The 21,980-nt window shown below is 37.7% G+C and overlaps 1 pseudogene; it reads right to left on the bottom strand.

Moving 5' to 3' along the window:
- Nucleotides 1-14,429, bottom strand: part of LOC109674483 (dnaJ homolog subfamily C member 14 pseudogene) — a 106,414-nt pseudogene extending 91,985 nt beyond the window's left edge.
- Between the last annotated feature and the right edge of the window lie 7,551 nt (nt 14,430-21,980).

Raw genomic sequence — 21,980 nt, 5'->3', positions numbered from 1 at the left:
TTCAAAACATCATATCTATCACATATTTATATGATATGTCTACACACATCAGGTATATACATATGGTATCCTGTTAGCTCTGTTTCTCTGGAGAACCCTGATTATTACACATACTTTGTTCTTATAATTATACTTGCAGGAATATAATTTGAGAAATAAATCAAACTTTATACAAAATATATGGGCAGATAGAAAATGTATATATAAAATACATAAGGAAAGGTTTGTGGAAATATTATTTATAATAGCAACAATTTAAGAAGAATATAAACACCCACCACAAAGACTTTGTACATCATACTGTGTCATTATATAAAAATTATGATATAGGTATATTTATTTAGATGGAAAGACACTTAATATTAACTAAGGTGATTAGTAGTCAGTATGTATAATTGAATCACATTGCATGAATGTGTATGAATATATATGAACAAAAGTCTTAAGTTTCTATAATGAACATATATTATTGTTGCTTAAAAAATAAAAGCCCATGGTAGACAAAGGCTTTATGACATAACTAAAAGAACTCTAGACATGGTGTCAGGGTGACCTGGGTTCTAAACTCAGGTTTCCCTAATTTGATGTGGTGGCTTAACTTCTCTGTTCCCACTTTCCTCTTCCACAGCAACATGGAGCTGAACTAACTAGCCTCTAATGTCTCTCCCAGACTCAAACTCAACCATTTTTTTATTCATTTATTCACATGTGCATACATTATTTGGGCCATTTCTCCCCACCTACCCTCCATCCCCTCCCTCTCCCCTCTACCACCCCTCCCTTCCAGGCAGAATCTGTTCTGCCCTTATCTCTAATTTTGTTGAAGAGAAGACATAAGCATAATAAGAAAGACAAAGAGTTTTTGCTAGTTGAGATAAGGATAGCTATACAGAGAGATTCCCAGCATTGCTTCCATGTACAAATGTGTTACATCCCAAGTTGATTCATCTCTAACTGACCTTTTCATTAGTTCCTGAACCCCTTCTCATATTGACTTCTGTCACTTTAAGAAACTCAACCATTTTTGAGCTTACATTTCTTTGCATTTTCTCAACAAATTCTAAGTCCCCTCTTGGTCTCAACCAGGAATGTAAGGAAGCACAACTTCATTTCTCTGAATATCAATCTTGGGGTATTCAAACCAGTGGCCCTGACTATAATCCTAACTCTGCTTAATCCTGGGTTTGCCATACTAGACCAGAGTGGTTCTTCTCAGATGTACGCTTTGCATAGACTAAATTTCTAGTCCAAGTGTCCTAGAGAAAGGAAAAGACTGTTTGTAGGAAAGAGAATATGGAATGTTATTGTTTGAATTTGCATGCTAACACTTACTAATTCTTCGGAACATTTTGTTCACCAGTAAAGTAGAAGCTACTCTTTTTACATGATAGAGTTTGAGCTCTACATTCATTAAGGCAGGTAAGGTATATAGGAATTATTTCCTTTTCTGCTCTCTTTCACAAGTAGCATATTCTAGAATCAGGTTTATTCTGGGTAAAATGTGGAAAAAGAGATGAGTTTTCTCCCTAATTGTCCTAGCAGCTAAAGGTACTCAAGTTCAACCTGATGATTATATTAGATATCTGATAAATTATAACTTAAAATGAATATGTTGTCATAGCAATAAAAATCATAAATAAAGCAAGTTAAGCAATAAGACACAGGAAGCAATGATTTAATTTTGAGATCTAATTTGGAACACAATTAAGGTGATATAGAAGCCTGATATTTCATTCATCTAATAAAACATCTCTAAGCTTGCTAATGATTAGACACAGAATCATTTCCTATCCCCTCTCATAGATAATGGCTCTGACACTGTGTCCTGTAACAAAGTGCCAAAGAAACAGCTCAATACACTCCAAGAGGAAAACAAATCACACCTTGTCAGAACAACATGATTCTGGATTCTGTCCATTAAAATAGTGACATATTCTGGCTTCATTTATATACTTAAGAATTCTGAAGGGATCTTAGATAAAAGGTTTTCACTTTATCTTGAAATCTAATTATATTCTTTAGAAAGCAAATTATGCAAACTCATGTTTGCTGGGAATGAATTATAATAAGGCCTCTTATGAATTCAATGAATCTTAATTTCTTATGGTGATTAAACAATTGGTCATCCAAAGAGATATGTCCCAGATGTTTTCCTATTCCCTGATCCTATTTTGATTTCTGGATACCCCCAAGTTCTCTAATGCTTCAGTTCTCCAACTATGTGCCAAGGTAATTCAAGGTTATGTAGAAAATTCATAGAAGGGAATATGTGGTGCTTGGTATTTTTAAGAGAAATACAATGGTGCTTATTTGTCAAATGACCCATGAATTGATGATAAGGCTAAGAATTCAGAGATTGCATGACGTTCTTTTGGATGCCATCATGTCTCTTAGGACCTGGGTTTTTCCACAGTTGCTATGATAAAAAGCAATGACTACACAAAAATTAATGTGGAGTAGAAAGTGAGGGTGATGGAGCTCAATTTGATTTTAATGTTTGAGAAATGCAGTGACAATGGTTTCACAATGCCAATAGAAAGTAATTGTGATTATTTAAGAATGACATAATTTTTTTTCTTTCAACATATGCATGTTATTTTTTCAAATAGCAACCAAGTTCCTAAGACATTAATACTGAAATATTTTGACCTAACTACTTAATGTAATAAACTATCAGATATTTCCTTTGGCCTAAGGATGCTGTGGAGAAGCATAAATAGACATTCATGGGTGGAAGAAGCTTGGGAACCAAGGTTCTGTAGCCTTCTTCTACCTTGACAATTGGCTCAGGTCAATGTTTTATTTTCAGAGGTGTAGCTATCACAGTTAACTGCCTAAGGGTCCTTGGAAGATTGGTGTCCTCTTTCACTGCAGCAGAGACAGTTAAAATAAATTTTGGGTCATTAAGATATTTTCAGCCCAGTGAGAAATGCTTGCCATGGCTCATGTTAACTATTTGTCACCTGAGGACAGCCATCTGTTCTTTACAATTCTCATTTGGCTGCAGCTTCCTCTCTTCTTGCCAAAAGCATTAGGTGTTTGATGGCTTTATTTACAAAATCAGGATGCTTTTGGATTGCCTATTGTATGTAGCAATATTTATTGTATCTCATCTGCTTTCTGCATTCCTTAAAACAAAGGTCCATGTCTCATAAATACAATATCTAATTTCTAATCAGGTTTCAAGCTGCCAGCACCACAAAATAATTGTTTGTTCCTAAATTGAAAGCTGGAAACTAAATATTCAGACATCATCAGTTACTCATACCAGAAAAAAGGCACAGAAATTCCAATTTATAATTGCTTATGAACAATCTGTAAAAATCTATTTTCTATCTGCTTTCTGGGACAACTCATCCCACTTTATTGCTACCACAAGATAATATCTATATTGGTGGCTCACAAATTTCTGTATTCCTCTTTATCCTTTCATAATTATAGCAACAAATTACAAATTACTCAGATAGTCTATAGCCCAACAAACACCATGTGCCCCCAGATGTACTCACCAGTTTCCCCTCAAACTGTATCTCCTCCCATCTTCTTATACAGCTAACTTAAGCTCAAAATCTAAGATACTTGTACTCCTCTTTCTTCTGGTCCCAGTGAGGGGGCTGCCAAGTGTAAGAAATTTATCTCTTCCATTCTTCCTTTGTTCCTATTGCAAATTCCCTGATTGAGGCATTCATTTCTTCTTACTGCAGTTCAGTCTTCATAAAGAACCCAGAGGAACCTCTGCAAGGTTCACACAGGCTCATGTCACATCTGCAATTTAGCCTCTACAACTTGGCTTTGTGTGACTTGACCACTGCTGGTTTCACATACTCAAAAACATGTGGCTTTTGTGTTTCTGATCCTGGCTAATTTCACTTAACATCATGTCTTTGCATTCATTTACCTTTAAAACCCATGTCATTATTCCTTGTGGCTGAGTAATACTCCATTGTGTATAAATACCATAATTTCATGATCCATTCATCAGTTGTAGGGAATCTGGGTTGTCTCCAGAGCTTAGCTATTGTGAATAGTGCTGCAATGAACATCAGAGTACAGGTGTCTCTACTGTATCCTGTTTTACATTCTTTTGGGTAGATGCCCAGGAGTGGTATCACTCGATCATATGGCAGTTCTTTTTTTTTTTTCATTTTTCTTTTATTATTCATATGTGCATACAAGGCTTGGTTTATTTCTCCCCCCTGCCCCCACCCCCTCCCTTACCACCCACTCCACCCCCTCCCGCTCCCCCACTCAATACCCAGCAGAAACTATTTTGCCCTTATCTCTAATTTTGTTGTAGAGAGAGTATAAGCAATAATAGGAAGGAACAAGGGGTTTTGCTGGTTGAGATAAGGATAGCTATACAGGGCATTGACTCACATTGATTTCCTGTGCGTGGGTGTTACCTTCTAGGTTAATTCTTTTTGATCTCACCTTTTCTCTAGTTCCTGGTCCCCTTTTCCTATTGGCCTCAGTTGCTTTAAGGTATCTGCTTTAGTTTCTCTGCATTAAGGGCAACAAATGCTAGCTAGTTTTTTAGGTGTCTTACCTATCCTCACCCCTCCCTTGTGTGCTCTCGCTTTTATCATGTGCTCATAGTCCAATCCCCTTGTTGTGTTTGCCCTTGATCTAATGTCCACATATGAGGGAGAACATACGATTTTTGGTCTTTTGAGCCAGGCTAACCTCACTCAGAATGATGTTCTCCAATTCCATCCATTTACCAGCAAATGATAACATTTCGTTCTTCTTCATGGCTGCATAAAATTCCATTGTGTACAGATACCACATTTTCTTAATCGATTCGTCAGTGGTGGGGCATCTTGGCTGTTTCCATAACTTGGCTATTGTGAATAGTGCCGCAATAAACATGGATGTGCAGGTGCCTCTGGAGTAACAGTCTTTTGGGTATATCCCCAAGAGTGGTATTGCTGGATCAAATGGTAGATCTATGTCCAGCTTTTTAAGTAGCCTCCAAATTTTTTTCCAGAGTGGTTGTACTAGTCTACATTCCCACCAACAGTGTAAGAGGGTTCCTTTTTCCCCGCATCCTCGCCAACACCTGTTGTTGGTGGTGTTGCTGATGATGGCTATTCTAACAGGGGTGAGGTGGAATCTTAGTGTGGTTTTAATTTGCATTTCCTTTATTGCTAGAGATGGTGAGCATTTTTTCATGTGTTTTCTGGCCATTTGAATTTCTTCTTTTGAGAAAGTTCTGTTTAGTTCACATGCCCATTTCTTTATTGGTTCATTAGTTTTGGGAGAATTTAGTTTTTTAAGTTCCCTGTATATTCTGGTTATCAGTCCTTTGTCTGATGTATAATTGGCAAATATTTTCTCCCACTCTGTGGGTGTTCTCTTCAGTTTAGAGACCATTTCTTTTGATGAACAGAAGCTTTTTAGTTTTATGAGGTCCCATTTATCTATGCTATCTCTTAGTTGCTGTGCTGCTGGGGTTTCATTGAGAAAGTTCTTACCTATACCTACTAACTCCAGAGTATTTCCTACTCTTTCTTGTATCAACTTAAGAGTTTGGGGTCTGATATTAAGATCCTTGATCCATTTTGAGTTAATCTTGGTATAGGGTGATATACATGGATCTAGTTTCAGTTTTTTGCAGACTGCTAACCAGTTTTCCCAGCAGTTTTTGTTGAAGCGGCTGCTATTTCTCCATCGTATATTTTTAGCTCCTTTGTCAAAGATAAGTTGCTTATAGTTGTGTGGCTTCATATCTGGATCCTCTATTCTGTTCCACTGGTCTTCATGTCTGTTTTTGTGCCAGTACCATGCTGTTTTTATTATTATTGCTTTGTAATATAGTTTGAAGTCAGGTATTGTGATACCTCCTGCATTGTTCTTTTGACTGAGTATTGCCTTGGCTATTCGTGGCCTCTTGTGTTTCCATGTAAATTTAACAGTAGATTTTTCAATCTCTTTAATGAATGTCATTGGAATTTTGATGGGAATTGCATTAAACATGTAGATTACTTTTGGGAGTATAGACATTTTTACTATGTTGATTCTACCAATCCATGAGCATGGGAGATCTCTCCACTTTCTATAGTCTTCCTCAATCTCTTTCTTCAGAAGTGTATAGTTTTCCTTGTAGAGGTCATTCACATCTTTTGTTAGGTTTACACCTAGGTATTTGATTTTTTTTGAGGCTATTGTAAATGGAATTGTTTTCATACATTCTTTTTCCGTTTGCTCATTGTTAGTGTATAGAAATGCTAATGATTTTTCTATGCTGATTTTATATCCTGCTACCTTGCTATAGCTATTGATGATGTCTAGAAGCTTCTGAGTAGAGTTTTTTGGGTCTTTAAGGTATAGGATCATGTCGTCTGCAAATAGGGATATTTTGACAGTTTCTTTACCTATTTGTATTCCTTTTATTCCTTCTTCTTGCCCAATTGCTCTGGCTAGGAATTCCAGTACTATGTTGAATAGGAGTGGAGATAGTGGGCATCCTTGTCTGGTTCCTGATTTTAGAGGGAATGGTTTTAATTTTTCTCCGTTAAGTATAATGCTTGCTGTAGGTTTGTCATATATAGCTTTTATAATGTTGAGGAACTTTCCTTCTATTCCTAGTTTTCTTCGAGCTTTTATCATGAAATGATGTTGGATCTTATCAAAGGCTTTTTCTGCATCTATTGAGATGATCAAGTGGTTTTTGTCTTTGCTTCTGTTAATGTGGTTTATTACGTTTATTGATTTTCGTATGTTGAACCACCCCTGCATCCCTGGGATGAAGCCTACCTGGTCGTGGTGAATAATCTTTTTGATGTGTTGCTGAATTCGATTTGCCATTATTTTGTTGAGGATTTTTGCATCAATGTTCATTAAGGAGATTGGCCTATAGTTCTCCTTTTTGGAGGTGTCTTTGCCTGGTTTTGGGATAAGTGTAATACTGGCTTCAGAAAATGTGTTTGGCAGTTTTCCTTCCCTTTCTATTTCATGGAACACTTTAAGGAGGGTTGGTATCAGTTCTTCTTTAAAGGTCTGATAGAATTCAGCAGAGAATCCATCAGGTCCTGGACTTTTCTTTTTGGGGAGACTCTTGATTGCTGCTTCAATTTCATTTTGTGTTATAGGTCTATTCAGGTGATTAATTTCCTCTTGGTTCAGTTTTGGATGATCATATGTATCTAGAAATCTGTCCATTTCTTTTAGATTTTCAAATTTATTTGAATATAGGTTCTCAAAGTAGTCTCTGATGATTTCCTGGACTTCCATGGTGTTTGTTGTTATCATATGGCAGTTCTATCTCTGGTTTTTTGAGGAATCTCCATACTGCTTTCCATAATGCTTCTACTAATTTGCATTCCCACCAGCAGTGTATATAAATGTTCCTGTTTTGCCACATCCTCACCAGCATTTGCTATTGTTGTTATTACCCTTGATTCTGGCCATTCTAACGGGTGAGATGAAATCCCAGTGTTGTTTTGATTTGCATTTCTTTTATAACCAGGGACGTTGAACACTTCTTCATGTATTTACCTGTCATTTGTGCCCCTTCCTTTGAGAATTCCCTACTTAATTCATGTGCCCATTTCTTGATTAGGGTGTTGATTCTTTAGGGACTGAATTTTTTTGAGTTCCCTGTAGATTCTGGATATTAGTCTCTTATCAGATGATTAGCTGGCAAAGATTTTCTCCCATTCTGTGTGCTGTCTATTGAGTCTGGTGATTGTTTCTTTTGCTGTGTGGAAGGTCTTTAGTTTGATGCAGTCCCATTTGTTCATTGTTTCTCTTAGACGCTGAGCCTTTTGTATTCTGTTTAGGAAGACTTTCCCTATACCTATCTGTTCTAGTGTATTTCCTACTGCTTCTTGAAGTTGTTTCAAAGTTTCAGGCCTTATATTAAGGTCTTTGATCCACTTTGAATTGAGTTTGGTATCTAGTTTTAGGAATCTAGTTTTAGTCTTCTACATATGGATATCCAGTTTTCCCAGCAGCATTTGTTGAAGAGCCTGTCTTTTCTCCATCATATATTTTGGGCTCCTTTGTCAAAAATCAGCTGGCTATAGAAGTATGGGCTTATGTCTGGATCTTCGATTCTGATCCATTGGTCTTCCTGTATGTTTTTGTGCCCAAAACCATGCTGTTTTATTGTTATAGCTCTGTAGTATAGTTTGAGGTTGGGTATTGTGATGCCTCCAGCATTGGACTTTTTGCTAAGAATTGCTTTGGCTATTTGAGGTCTTTTGCATTTCCATATGTATGTCACAATTGCTTTTTTTATTTCTGTGCAGAATGTCATTGAGATTTTGATAGGGATTGCATTGAACATATAGATTGCTTTTGGTATTATGGCCATTTTTACAATGTTGGTTCTACCAATCCATGAACATGGACAGTCTTTCCATCTTCTGAAGGCTTCAATTTCTCTTTTCAGTGGTTTATAATTTTCATGAAAAAGATCTTTGGTTTATTTTGTTAAATTTATTCCAAGATACTTTATTGTTTTTGAGGCTATTGTAAATGGGATTGTTTCCCTGATTTCTTTCTGAGTTTTTGTGTTGTTAGTATATAGAAAAACTATGATTTCTGTATGTTAATTTTGTATCCTGCTACTTTGCTGAAAGAGTTTATGATTTCTAGTAGGTTGGTAGGGTTTCTGGGGTCTCTTAGGTATTGAATCATGTCACCTGAAAATAGGGATAATTTGACTTCTTCCTTCCCTATTTGAACTGCTTTTATTTCTTGCTCTTGTCTTCTTGCTCTGGCTAGGAATTCCAACACTATACTGAATAGGAGTGGAGAAAGCAGACAGCTCTGTCTCATTCCTGACTTAAAGGGGAATGGTTTCAATTGTCCTCCAGTACGTATGATGTTGGCTCTCGGTTTGTCATATGGAGCCTTTATTATGTTGAGGAATGTTCCTTCTATTCCTAGCTTCTTCAGAGCTTTTATCATGAAAGGGTGTTGCATTTTGTCAGAGGCTTTTTCTGCATTTATTGAGATGCTCATGTGACTTTTATCCTTGCATCAGTTTATATACTGTATTACATTTATGGGTTTATGTATGTTGAACCATCCTTATACCCTGGAATAAAATCAACCAGGTTGTGGTGTATAATCTTTTTGATGTGTTGTTGAATTCTGTTTTCCAGTATTTTGTTGAGAATCTTTGAATCTATATTCATTAAAGATATTGGTCTATAATTCTCTTTTCTGGTTATATCTTTATTGGGTATTGGAATGAGTGCAATGCTGGTTTCATAGAAAGAGTTGGTAGTGTTTCTTCCCCCTTTTTATTTCCTGGAAAAGCTTGAGGACTACTGGTGTTAGTTCTTCTTTACAGGTTTGGTAAAATTTGGCTGTGAATCCATCAGGTCCTGGGCTTTTCTTTGTAGGGAGATTCTTCACGACTACTTTAAATTCATTGCATGCACTAGGATGACTTAGATGGTTAATATCTTTTAGGTTCAATTTTGATTGGTTGCATGCATCTAGGAATTTATCCATTTTGTCTAGATTTTCCAGTTTACTTGAATATAAGTTTTCAAAGTACTCTCTATTTTCTGGATTTCATTAGTATTTGTGATGTCTCCTTTTTATTTTATTTATTTATTTTTTTAATTTTTATTTTATTCATATGTGCATACAATGTTTGGATCATTTCTCCCCCCTTCCTCCTGTTCCCTCCCTTACCCCCCCTTACCCCTTGCTACCCAGCAGAGACTATTTTGCCCTTTTCTCTAATTTTGTTGAAGAGAGAGTATAAGCAATAATAGGAAGGAACAAGGGTTTTTGCTAGTTGAGATAAGGATAGCTATATAGGGAGTTGATCGCATTGATTTCCTGTGCATGTGTGTTACCTTCTAAGTTAATTCTTCTTGAACTAACCTTTTCTCTAGTTCCTGGTCCCCTTCTCCTATTGGCCTCAGTTGCTTTTAAGGTATCTGCTTTAGTTTCTCTGCATTGAGGGCAACAAATGCTATCTAGTTTTTTATGTGTCCTACCTATCCTCATACCTCCCTTGTGTGATCTCGCTTTATCATGTGATCAAAGTCCAGTCCCCTTGTTGTGTTTGCCCTTGATCTAATGTCCACATATGAGGGAGAACATACGATTTTTGGTCTTTTGGGCCAGGCTAACCTCACTCAGAATGATGTTCTCCAATTCCATCCATTTACCAGCAAATGATAACATTTCATTCTTCTTCATGGCTGCATAAAATTCCATTGTGTATAAATACCACATTTTCTTAATCCATTTGTCAGTAGTGGGGCATCTTGGCTGTTTCCATAACTTGGCTGTTGTGAATAGTGCCGCAATAAACATGGGCGTGCAGGTGCCTCTGGAGTAACCTGTGTAACAGTCTTTTGGTTATATCCACAAGAGTGGTATTGCTGAATCACATGGTAGATCAATGTTTAGATTTTTAAGTAGCCTCCAAATTTTTTTCCAGAGTGATTGTACTAGTTTGCATTCCCACCAGCAGTATAAAAGATTTCCTTCTTCCCCACATCCTGGCCAACACCTGTTGTTGGTGGTGTTGCTAATGATGGCTATTCTAACAGGGGTGAGGTGGAATCTTAGTGTGGTTTTAATTTGCCTTTCCTTTATTGCTAGGGATGGTGAGCATTTTTTCATGTGTTTTTTGGCCATTTGAATTTCTTCTTTTGAGAAAGTTCTGTTTAGTTCACTTGCCCATTTCTTTATTGGTTCATTAGTTTTGGGAGAATTTAGCTTTTTAAGTTCCCTATATATTCTGGTTATCAGTCCTTTGTCTGATGTGTAGCTGGCAAATATTTTCTCCTACTCTGTGGGTGTTCTCTTCAGTTTAGAGACCATTTCTTTTGTTGAACAGAAGCTTTTTAGTTTTATGAGGTCCCATTTGTCTATGCTATCTCTTAGTTGCTGTGCTGCTGGGGTTTCATTGAGAAAGTTCTTACCTATACCTACTAACTCCAGAGTATTTCCTACTCTTTCCTGTATCAACTTTAGAGTTTGTGGTCTGATATTAAGATCCTTGATCCATATTGAGTTAATCTTGATATAGGGTGCTATACATGGATCTAGTTTCAGTTTTTTGCAGACTGCTAACAAGTTTTCCCGCACTTTTTGTTGAAGAGAATGCTATTTCTCCATCGTATATTTTTAGCTCCTTTGCCAAAGACAAGTTGGTTATAATTGTGTGGCTTCATATCTGGGTCCTCTATTCTGTTCCACTAGTCTTCATGTCTGTTTTTGTGCCAGTACCATGCTGTTTTTATTGTTATTGCTTTGTAATATAGTTTGAAGTCAGGTATCGTGATACCTCCAGCATTGTTCTTTTGACTGAGTATTGCCTTGGCTATTCATGGTCTCTTGTGTTTCCATATAAATTTTATGGTAGATTTTTTCCATCTCTTTAATGAATATCATTGGAATTTTGATGGGAATTGCATTAAATATGTAGATTGCTTTTGGGAGTATAGACATTTTTACTATGTTGATTCTACCAATCCATGAGCATGGGAGATCTCTCCACTTTCTATAGTCTTCCTCAATCTCTTTCTTCAGAACTTTATAGTTTTCCCTGTAGAGGTCATTCACATCCCCCTTTGTTAGGTTTACACCCAGGTATTGGATTTTTTTTTGAGGCTATTGTAAATGGAATTGTTTTCATATATTCTTTCTCAGTTTGTTCCTTATTAGTGTATAGAAATGCTAAAGATTTTTCTATGTTGAATTTATATCCTGCTACCTTGTCCTTTTTAATCTCTGATTTTATTAATTTGGATCATATTCCTTCTCCATTTTGTCATGTTGGCTATGTTGTTAATCTTTTCAAAAAACCATCTTTTTCTTTCACTGATTGTACAGTTTTTCATTGGTTTTGGTTTCATTAATCTCAGGCCTGATTTATTATTTCTCTCCATCTGCTGGTTTTGGGTTTGGTTGTTCTTGTTTTTCTAGGAGCTTAACGTATATCTGTAGGATGTTTATTTGAGACATCTCTGGTTTTTTAATGTAGGTACTTATAGCTATAAATATTCCCCTTAGCATGACCTTTGTTGTGTTCCACACATTCTGTTATGTTATATTTCCAGTTTCATTGGATTCTAGGAATTTTTTTAATTCTTCCCTTATGACTTTGGGTCACCCATTGGTTTTTTTAGTAGTATGTTGTTCAGTTTCCCTGTGTTTGAGTATTTTCTGGGGATTCCTTTGTTGTCAAGTTCTAGTTTTATTCCATTGTGATCTGATATGATGCAGGGGGTTATTCTGATTTTCTTGAATTTGTTGAGACTTGCTTTTTGTCCTAAAATATGATCTATTTTGGAGAAACTTCCATGAGCTGCAGCAAAGAATGTGTATTGCCTGGTTTTTAGGTGAAATACTCTGAGCTATCAACCATGTCTGTTTGGTCTAATGTGTGGAGTAGCTTTGAAGTTTGTCTATCTTTTGTCTGGATAATCTATCTATGAGTGACAGTGGCTTATTCAGATCTCCCACTATCTGTCTATCTGTCCTTTTAGGGTCATTAGAATTTTTTGAATGTAGATGGGTACCTTTATTCATTGATATTTTCTCTTGGTGAATTGTTCCTTTTGTTAATATGAAGTGACCTTCATTGTCTCTTCTGATTGATTTTAGTTTGAAGTTTACTTTGTCAGATATGAGTATAGCTTCTCTTGCTTGTTTATGGGGTCCATTTGTTTGGAAAACTTTTTTCCACCCTTTGACTCTAAGCCAGTGTTTGTTTTTTTTTCAGTGAGATGAGTCTCCTGCAAGCAACATATAGTTGGGTCTTGTTTTTTTAATCCAATTTGCTTTTCTATTTCTCTTGATTGGGGCATTGAAGCCATTTATATTCAGTGTTAGTATTGAGAAATGCCTGTTGTTTCCACTCATTTTTGTTTCCCTGATGTTTAGTGTTACCTATTCCTTATTTACTGGTCTGCTTGCTCAAAAGAGTTTATTCTTTTTGAGTCTACCTGTCTTACTCTCTTTTCTTCTTCTATATGTGAAAGTCCTTTGAAGTATCTTCTGTAGTGCTGGCTTGGTGGTTGCAAATTTCTTTAGTTTTTTCCTTGTTGTGGAAGGTTTTAGTTTCTTCTTCAATTAATAAGGATAGTTTTTCTGGATAGACTAGTCTGGGTTGACAGCAGGGCCTAGATTGTCTTTCTGTGACCTTCTTGCATTTAGAGTTTGAGTTGAAAAATCTGCTGTTATTCTAATGGGTTTGACTTTATATGTGACCTGTCTTTTCTCTTTTGTAGCTTTCAGAATTTTTTTTTGTTCTGTGTACTGAGTTTTTTGATTATGAATTGTCTGGGTGGTGTTCCTCTTTTGGTTATGATGGTTTGGTGTTCTGTAAGCTTCTTGCACCTGAGTGACTCTCTCTTTCTCGAGGTTAGGTAAGTTTTCTGTTATTATTCTGTTGAATAAGTTGTCAATGCCTTTAGTTTGTATCTCCTCTCCTTATTCTATAACCATGATTCATAGGTTTGGTCTTTTCATGGTGTCCCAGATTTCTTGCATGTTCCATTAATATTTTCTTAGTACTTTTTTCATGACCTTTCACTATTTGGTCTAATTCATCTACTCTGTCTTCAGTTCCTGATACTCTATTGTCAGCTTTCTCCACTCTGTTTGCTAAGCTTTTGCTTGTGATATTTATTTGGGATATTGCATTGTTTATTTTGTATTGATTATTTTTCAAGGTTTCCATATCTTTATTGATTTTCTCTTTCATATTCTGGATAGTCTGCTTAATTTCATTCATCTGTTTGTTTGTATTTTCTTTGAGCTCATTTAATTGCTTATTCTCATACTCTTTGAGGTCAAATACTAACTTTTGTGTTTCTTCTTTGAGGTCATTAGTCAATTTTACTATTATTTTTTGGAATTCATTATTTGATTGCTCTTATTCTACACAGATGTTTGAATCCTTAGTGGTGGAATTGGCTTTTGATGGAGAGCAGTTGCCTTGCTGTTTCATTCTATGTTGAGATTTATGCATCTGGAGTTGTTTTTGGTTATGTTTTCAATCTCTTGTGTTCCTGTAGTTAGTGCTTTGAGTTTTTTTTTCCTCCTGGAGCTCCAGCAGTGCTCTTCAGAGAGGGGTATGTTGGATATGTTACCCCTTGAAGGGCTCTTGTTGTGGTGCCAATTGCCTCTTTTCTCCCCACACTAAGGGAGCTGTAGTTCAAGCTCTTTGATGGAGGCACAAGGACTCTCCTGCAGTCATAATGGGGAGTGTTAAGTCTCTGTGTACTGTGGGGGGTAGGCCTCCTAGCACCAGCAGGGTAGCAGATTGCCACTCAGTGGAGGAACTAGGATTTCAGCTCTTGAACAGGAAAGACATGACTCACCTGCATGGAGATGCAGTGTGAAATGCTGGGCTTCTGTGTGCCTTGGGGGAACAGGGCTTCTGGTGCTGCCTGCAGAGTAGCAGGTTTTAGCGTTCCTCCCCTAACTGGGGAGTCTTGCATTCATCTCTTGGATGGGAGAGTGAGGGCTCTTGCTGTCAGGGACAGTGGGGAGTGCTGGGCCTCCCTGTGGGGAGGTAAGCCTCCTGGGTGCCAGCAAATTAGCAAAATCTAGAGCCTGGGGTTCTCTTGGGTGTGTAGTGGCAGGCCCCTGGCAGTGTATAGCAAGTTGAAGGTACCCTGGGGTAGCAATGCCAGTGGGCTTGAATCATCTGGTGCCCACCAGGAAGCGGAGGTTCTGGGGTCTATTTGCATTGTGGTGTGGGCTTCCCAGAAGCTGCTGCTGGCTTAGAACAGAGCTTGCAGTCATTGAGCGTTCCAGGACCTGATTTCCCACACAGGCCTCAGGGAACACAGTTCTGTGGGACTGCTGCCCACTCAGGAGAACAAAGCAGCAGGCAGAGGGAGTTTGGGGGCCCGATTTCCAGCACAGGCTTTTGGAAGCACAGTCCCATGGTGCTGCCATAGTCTTATTAGAACAAAGCCTACCTGCAGCCAGAGTTCTGGGACAATCTCCTGCACAGGCTTCAGGGAGCTCAGTTCTGTGGCTCTGTTGCCCAGGAACCAAGACTCCTGGCTTGTGCCTTCTGTTACCATGAAGCAATGGGAGCTTTGGAACCTGTTTACACAGGGGTGCTGGTTTCCCTTGCATTTCAGAGTGAAGGTAGTAGGTTGCACATTTAGGGGGGAAGTGTGGAGTTCTGAGTTCCTGGGTGTGGCAGGCAACAGGACTTACTGCTGAGTAATGGAGGCTGTAGCTGCATGGTGACTTCAGGGTGGGAGATTGGGAGTGTTGAGCTGCAGTTCCTTCTTCCCATTCTTCCCATGGTTAGTTGTTTCTCTGAGGAGTCAGAGAGAATTTTGCTTCTTGCTGGTTATGGGACCCTGTGGGTGTCTTTTGGGGTCCTCTTATCTTCCTTTTTTTGGGTAGTTGGTTGCCACTAAGCTATAGGAATTTCAACAATTTGCCATCTTGCCCCCTTCCCCAGCCACTAGTCCTTTTTGCTTTGGTTGTTTTATTTTGAATAGGGTCCCAAATTTATATCTGCATCAGCTGAGACAGTGATCCTCCTACTTACACTTTCAGCATGGTTGGGATGATAAGGGTGCATCAGCAGCCCAGGCTTTTATTGGTTTAGATGGGGTCTTTCTAACTTTTTTGGCCTGAGTTGATCTTGAATGGTGATCCTTCCTCTCTTTGCCTTCCAACTAGCTATGAGTACAGGAATGAGTGCTATCATTATTTATTTATTTCATAGGGTCTTGCACTTTTTTGCCAGGGGCTGGCCTTGGATAGCTATCCTCCTACTTTTGGCTCCCAAGTATATGGGATGACAGGCACATACCACTAGTTAAGATAGGGTCTCTCAAACTTTTTGTGTGAACTGGCTTCAAACCATGATCCTCCTGATCTCTGCCTTCCAAGTAGCTACTGTGCCCAGCTCTAGCAACATACATCTTCCCTTATGCCACCTTCAGGGGAAAAGAAAAAAAATGCCTCTAACTCCATTTATGCTACACTAAAGCTGGCTTTAAATTTGGAAGACAAAACAGTTTAAACATAAGCCTGTGGTGGTGTAATGACCTGCATTAGCCATAGTAGTGAAAAAGTCACATGTTTACTGTAAGAAAAGAAATCTTAAAAGCATTTGAAGAAGTACTTTTGTAAAGTCAAAAGATCTTTCTTACCATGATTTACAACTTAGAAAGCAAAGAAGAAAATATTGTCACAATGTCTTCCTTAAATTTTTGCTTCCATATGTTACAATGTATACTCAAGCACATACCCTGTATTTATTGAATTTCTGCTATGTTCTAGGCCTTGTGCTAGCTCTAGTGTTAGTCCATCTCAAGGTCAGTGGGAGGCTCTTCTTTGTTCTACTATTGGTCTGTGATTTGCTGTGGGTTGCTACAGGATTGGTAGGTTCAAGTATAACCTTCTAGACAAGATGAACCTGTGTTGTCAGGGTCATTAATTAGAGAAGGTTGCAGCTGTGAGCTCTTCACAGCCAACACTCAAAACAGCTGTGGGATGGCACCCCAGCCTTATAAAAGGTACCTGAATGCTACTGGTTTCCACTACAAGATGTAAATGAGTTGTAATCTTGGAAACACAAAAATGGCACAACTCTGGGGTAGGCCTGGGTTGGATTCAGATTGGCATAGCATTGTTGTGGGAGTGTACAAGGATGCAGGATATTGCACAGAAGTAGTTTTAAGGGGATACAGTGTGGCAACAACAGAAACAATGGTATCCTCACCTGGAGACAACTGGGTTGATCACCTTCACCAGTTGTCTTTCCTGGAGGCATTTAGAGTGAAGACTGGCTTCCTTGCACTGAGTAAACCCTTAGCATTCTTGATCAGTTGGACAAAGGGCTAGTGAATCTCCTGGACATCTATATGAGGGGTGGAGATGATTATGTTGCAAAAAATGTGACTATATTTATATCCTCAAGCTTGTAAAGAGCATTCATTAAATATGGATTGGCCATGATAAGAAAGGGTCTAAGGTAGAAAGGAGAAAAATAGAGGAGATGAACCAATTTGGGTTATAATACATATATAATGGAACTGTCACAAGGAAACTCCCTGTAGAGCCATCTTAAACAAAAATGTCATTATTTTTTACAAAAAATGGAAAACAGGGAGGCAAAACAGATCTGTCTTGGGAGTTGGTACTGGTGGGTTTGGGGAGGACATAAGGAAAGGGTGGAGGAGGGTGAATATGGTGAAAATATTATGAATACATGTATGTAAATGGAAAAATGAGACCTGTTTAAACTGTTCCAGGAATGGGGGAGAGGATAAAGGACAATGATGGAGGGGATAAATTCAACTATGATACAGTGAAGAACTTTTGGAAATGTCACAATGTACCCCCCAGTACAGCAATAATAAAAAACAAAGTATGGATTGGAGAAAAGGAGGCTATGGGTGGGGTGCAGGACAGACCCCAGAATCTGTTTATCCCTAATATGTGAAACTTAGAATTAATATCTTTGTAAAAGGGAACTATTAATTAGATTTAGGTAGTGCCAATCTTCAGGCCTGGAGATGGATGGAAAGACACACGAAAGGCAACCCTATTGATTGGCCACCATAAGATAACTCTCTCCATTTGGGCAGGGATTGTTGTTTAGATTGTCAAGAAAACATGGGTGAATAGATAAAAACTTTAATAAAGATGATGGTAAATATTTTAAAATCAGAAACCTCACAAACTTTCCAAACTTCTGCTGAGATTTCCATTGTTTGTTTTGGCAGCACTAATAGTAATAGTTGAAACTTGGTGAAAAGATACATATATTTTGTTTTTTGTGTTCTGTTCTTTTCTTTTTTGATGTAGGATCTCTTCTAAGCAGGCCTTGAACATTCTCTGTAGCCCAGGCTGGCATCAAACTCATGTTCCTTGTACTTCAGCCTCCCTAGTGCTGGGATTACAGGCATGCATCACCATGTCTGCCTCAGATACATGTTTTTCCTAGGTCCATTATTTTTTATTAATACCATAATGCCTTGGTTTTGCTGTTTAAATATCTGGTTATGAAATTACAAATAGTTCAGCATGAACCTTTTTTTGTTTTATTTGTTTCTTAATAGGTATGTCACATAGTTCAACATTCAAAAGTTACAACACCATCGAGTGAAAGTGTGTTGCATGTGGCTTGCATGGTTCACAAGAGCCATTGTCACAACTCTGCTTGCAATGATATCACATTGGTATCTAAAAAATGGACATCATGGGAGTATTTACATCACAGAAATTTTCAAAGGCTGTAAACCAAGTCTACCCTCATTCCAATTTGTTAGTTATTAAACATTTATCAGAAACCCACTGGAAGAAGGTCTTTCCCCATTTTTCACTTTGCTTCCTAGCTTTGCTCCTCATTTACAACTAATAGTTTGGCATTCACTACATAAATATACATTTGTTTATTTTTCCTTTTGTGATGCAAACCATAATGCTCTGTACATGCTTCTCTGCACTTTAAGTTTTAACTCAGCTCATCTCATAATTGGTGCACATAGCATTTCTTCATTCAGTTTTTTTTATTGTTTTATTATTCCTATGTGCATACAAGGCTTGGGTCATTTCTCCCCCCTGCCCTCACCCCCTCCCTTACCACCCACTCTGCCCCCTCCCTCTCCCCCCCACCCCCTCAATACCCGGCAGAAACTATTTTGCCCTTATCTCTAATTTTGTTGAAGGAAGAGTATAATCAATAATAGGAAGGAACAAGGGTTTTTGCTAGTTGAGATAAGGATAGCTATACAGGAAGTTGACTCACATTAATTTCCTGTGCATGTGTGTTACCTTCTAGGTTAATTCTTCTTGATCTAACCTTTTCTCTAGTTCCTGGTCCCCTTCTCCTATTGGCCTCAGTTGCTTTTAAGGTATCTGCTTTAGTTTCTCTGCATTGAGGGCAACAAATGCTAGCTAATTTTTTAGGTGTCTTACTTATCCTCATACCTCCCTTGTGTGCTCTCACTTTTATCATGTGCTCAAAGTCCAATCCCATTGTTGTGTTTGCCCTTGATCTAATGTCCACACATGAGGGAGAACATACGATTTTTGGTCTTTTGGGCCAGGCTAACCTCACTCAGAATGATGTTCTCCAATTCCATCCATTTACCAGCGAATCTTCATTCAGTTTTTAATAGTTTTTATTAATTGTAGTTGTACAAAACAATGGCTTTAGTTATGACATTTCATATATGCATACAGAGTAGTTTGGTCATATTCATCCCCTTACCCTTTCTCTCCCCTTCCCTAGCCACTTCCTCTTCTCTAATCTTCTCCCTTCTACTTCTACCTTTTTCCTTCTTAGATTCTACTTATAAAACATGCAATTCTTATCTTTTGAGTCTAGCTTATTTCACTTAACATGATAATACATCCATTTTCCCACAAATGACATGACTTCCTTCTTGTTTATGGCTGAATAATACTCTGTCGTATACATACATATAAAATTTTTCCTTATCCATTCATCTGATGATAGGCACCTAGACTGGTTATAAACTTGAACTTTGCAAACAGTACTGTGATGGTGTACAGGTGTCTCTACTGAATGGTGATTTAGATTTTTGGGGATATATTCCCAGAAGTGGTATTTATGGAACATATGGTAGTTCTTCTTTTAGTTTTGTGAGGAACCTCCAAACTGATTTCCATAATGGCTGTACTAATTTTCATCTCCAGCAACAGTGTACGAAGGTTCCTTTTCCCCACATCCTTGTCAGCATTTGTTGCTTTTTGTTTTCTTGGTGTTAGCTATTCTGGCTAGGGTGAAGTGGAATCTTAATGTCATTTTGATTTGCACTTCCCTAATGGCTAAAGATGTTGAACATTTTAATGCAGTTATTGGCTATTTGTGCTTCTTTTGAAAAGTGTCTGTTCAATTTATTCACCCATTTATTGATTGGATTATTTGTTCTTTTAGTGTTTAAGTTTTTGAGTTTTTTGTGTATCCTGGATATTAATTCCCTGTCAGATGGATAACTGGCAAAGACTTTCTCCCATTCTGTAGGCTGTAATTTTTTTATTTAACTCAGCGTATGAGCATGTAGATTGCTTTTCAGTTTAGGAGATGTGATATGCAGCAATCAATTCAATGGTCACTTTGCACATGAAACAGCATATTTGCAGAATAAACACCTAGAAGTAGAATTGTTACATCTACAGGCATGGAGTTGTTTTAAGTTTTGGTAAAGAATGTCAAATTGTCCTCCATAAATGCTTCAAGGTACACTTCCAGGGGGAATATGAAGAAAACATTTATAATTAAATGCATAACTATTTTATCACACAGCCAATATAATATTCTTCTCTGTGTGAGATAAATACTGTTTTCTATTATTCTTCAGTAAATGCAGGATAGATACAGAAAGCCATTCCTTTATTAAATGCAAAGCTTCCCTTAACTACAAATCTCTCTGCAACTTTATTCTAACTTAGAGTGCTTTGTGCAAAATAGTTTCACACAAAACTCTTAGGGAAAAAATCATAAGGTTTGACACAAGAGAAATCTTCTTCATATTCACTTTTCCAAGTTCCTTTTCTATCTTACTGTGGCCACAGTCAGAAAAAGAAGGTATGAAATTTTGTGGAGGACTTAAGGTAGGCAGTGGTTTATCAGAAAAGGCAAGAACATGCATTTAAAATGCTCATCTTTAAGGGAAAAGGAGGAACAAGCTTTTAAAAATGACTTTTCTGTATTTTTAACAAAAGAATCAATATCTGGCTTTGCAGGAGCAATTCCACAGTGAAAATAAAATCATTCACTTTGTAGCTTTAAACAGAGAGCTTCTATGCCTAAGGAGAGAAGGGCATTTTCTAGAGAAGCTTTAAAAATAATGAAAAGTGGAAATTACTTGTGGTCCATTCTTTTAAGTGATTTGTTTCATGAAAATGAAATAATTAATTCACCATCGTAATGTCTAAAAGTCAAGTAATTCTCCATAAAGTTTACTAAGTAGACAAAAAGATATGCTATAGCCAAGAAATTTTACAAAGCACACCGTGTACTTGCATTTTATAAAGTAGTTTATTAATTGAAGATCTCCATTGGCAGGTGGGATACCTAGGGAGTTGTTAGACAGAGTGAGTTTTCTAACAGCTGCAGGCAGGAGACTAAAGAAAAGGAATAAAAGTGAAAAGGGGGGAAAAAATCAACATCTCACAACCACTAGGAGCCTCTAGTAGTTTTTAAACCCTAACTCTCTGATTAACCTTATTTGATTTCTTGAAAGACCACAGTGTCTATTGCAATGGAAAACAGACAAAGATAGTCAAATCAGGGGCTGACCCAAGCTGCCTGCTGTATTTCTTGCATCCAAAGTCAGTTCCAAGTATGCTCGAATTAAAACCCTCTCTGTTGGTTCTCACAACTGTAATTTTTGGCATATCTAATCTGCAAACCTGCTGTCCAGCACTCAGGGAAAAGCTCCCTTTCGCCCATGTGTCTTACAAAGTTCCAAGCATGCTTTCATTTTCTCCTTTGTATGAATAACAGAATCTCCAAACAGCGTTCAGAAGTAGGAAGTTGGAGATGCAGATCTGAGGCTCAGATATTTGATTTGAGACTCTTTAAAGTTTATGGTTAAAGAGTGGGATGAGGCAGGTACTCTTCTCTGCACCAGGACAGAAAGCAGAACAGTGAACAAAGCAGAAGAAATGTTTGCACACTTGTGAATAAAGAGGAGAGGGTAAGGAAACAGAGAAAAAGCAAAGTTACATGAGAACCAAGAAAGGACTGAGAGAACGGGACAATGCAAGGAGTTTTCCAGATATGTGTTCAGATCCATGAGAACCACAGCTGTGTGTGTGTCAAGACTTCTAGACTGTGAAGCCAGCTATGCAGAAAAACCACAGCAAGAAATACATAACTCTCAGTCTGTGTTTAGTGGGGAGGAGAGCATTAAATTGTTAATCAACTATCTTTAGTGGTTAGGTTCAGAATCAAAATGGCTTTTTTTTTTTTTTTGGTGGTGGTACTGAGGTTTTAACTTAGGGCCTTGTGCTCGTGCTCTACCACCGGAGCCATACTC

The sequence above is a fragment of the Castor canadensis genome, chromosome 5 (genome assembly GCF_047511655.1).
Source record: "Castor canadensis chromosome 5, mCasCan1.hap1v2, whole genome shotgun sequence".
In the NCBI taxonomy this organism is placed as follows: Eukaryota; Metazoa; Chordata; class Mammalia; order Rodentia; family Castoridae; genus Castor; species Castor canadensis.
This window is presented reverse-complemented; position numbering and strand designations above follow the sequence as displayed.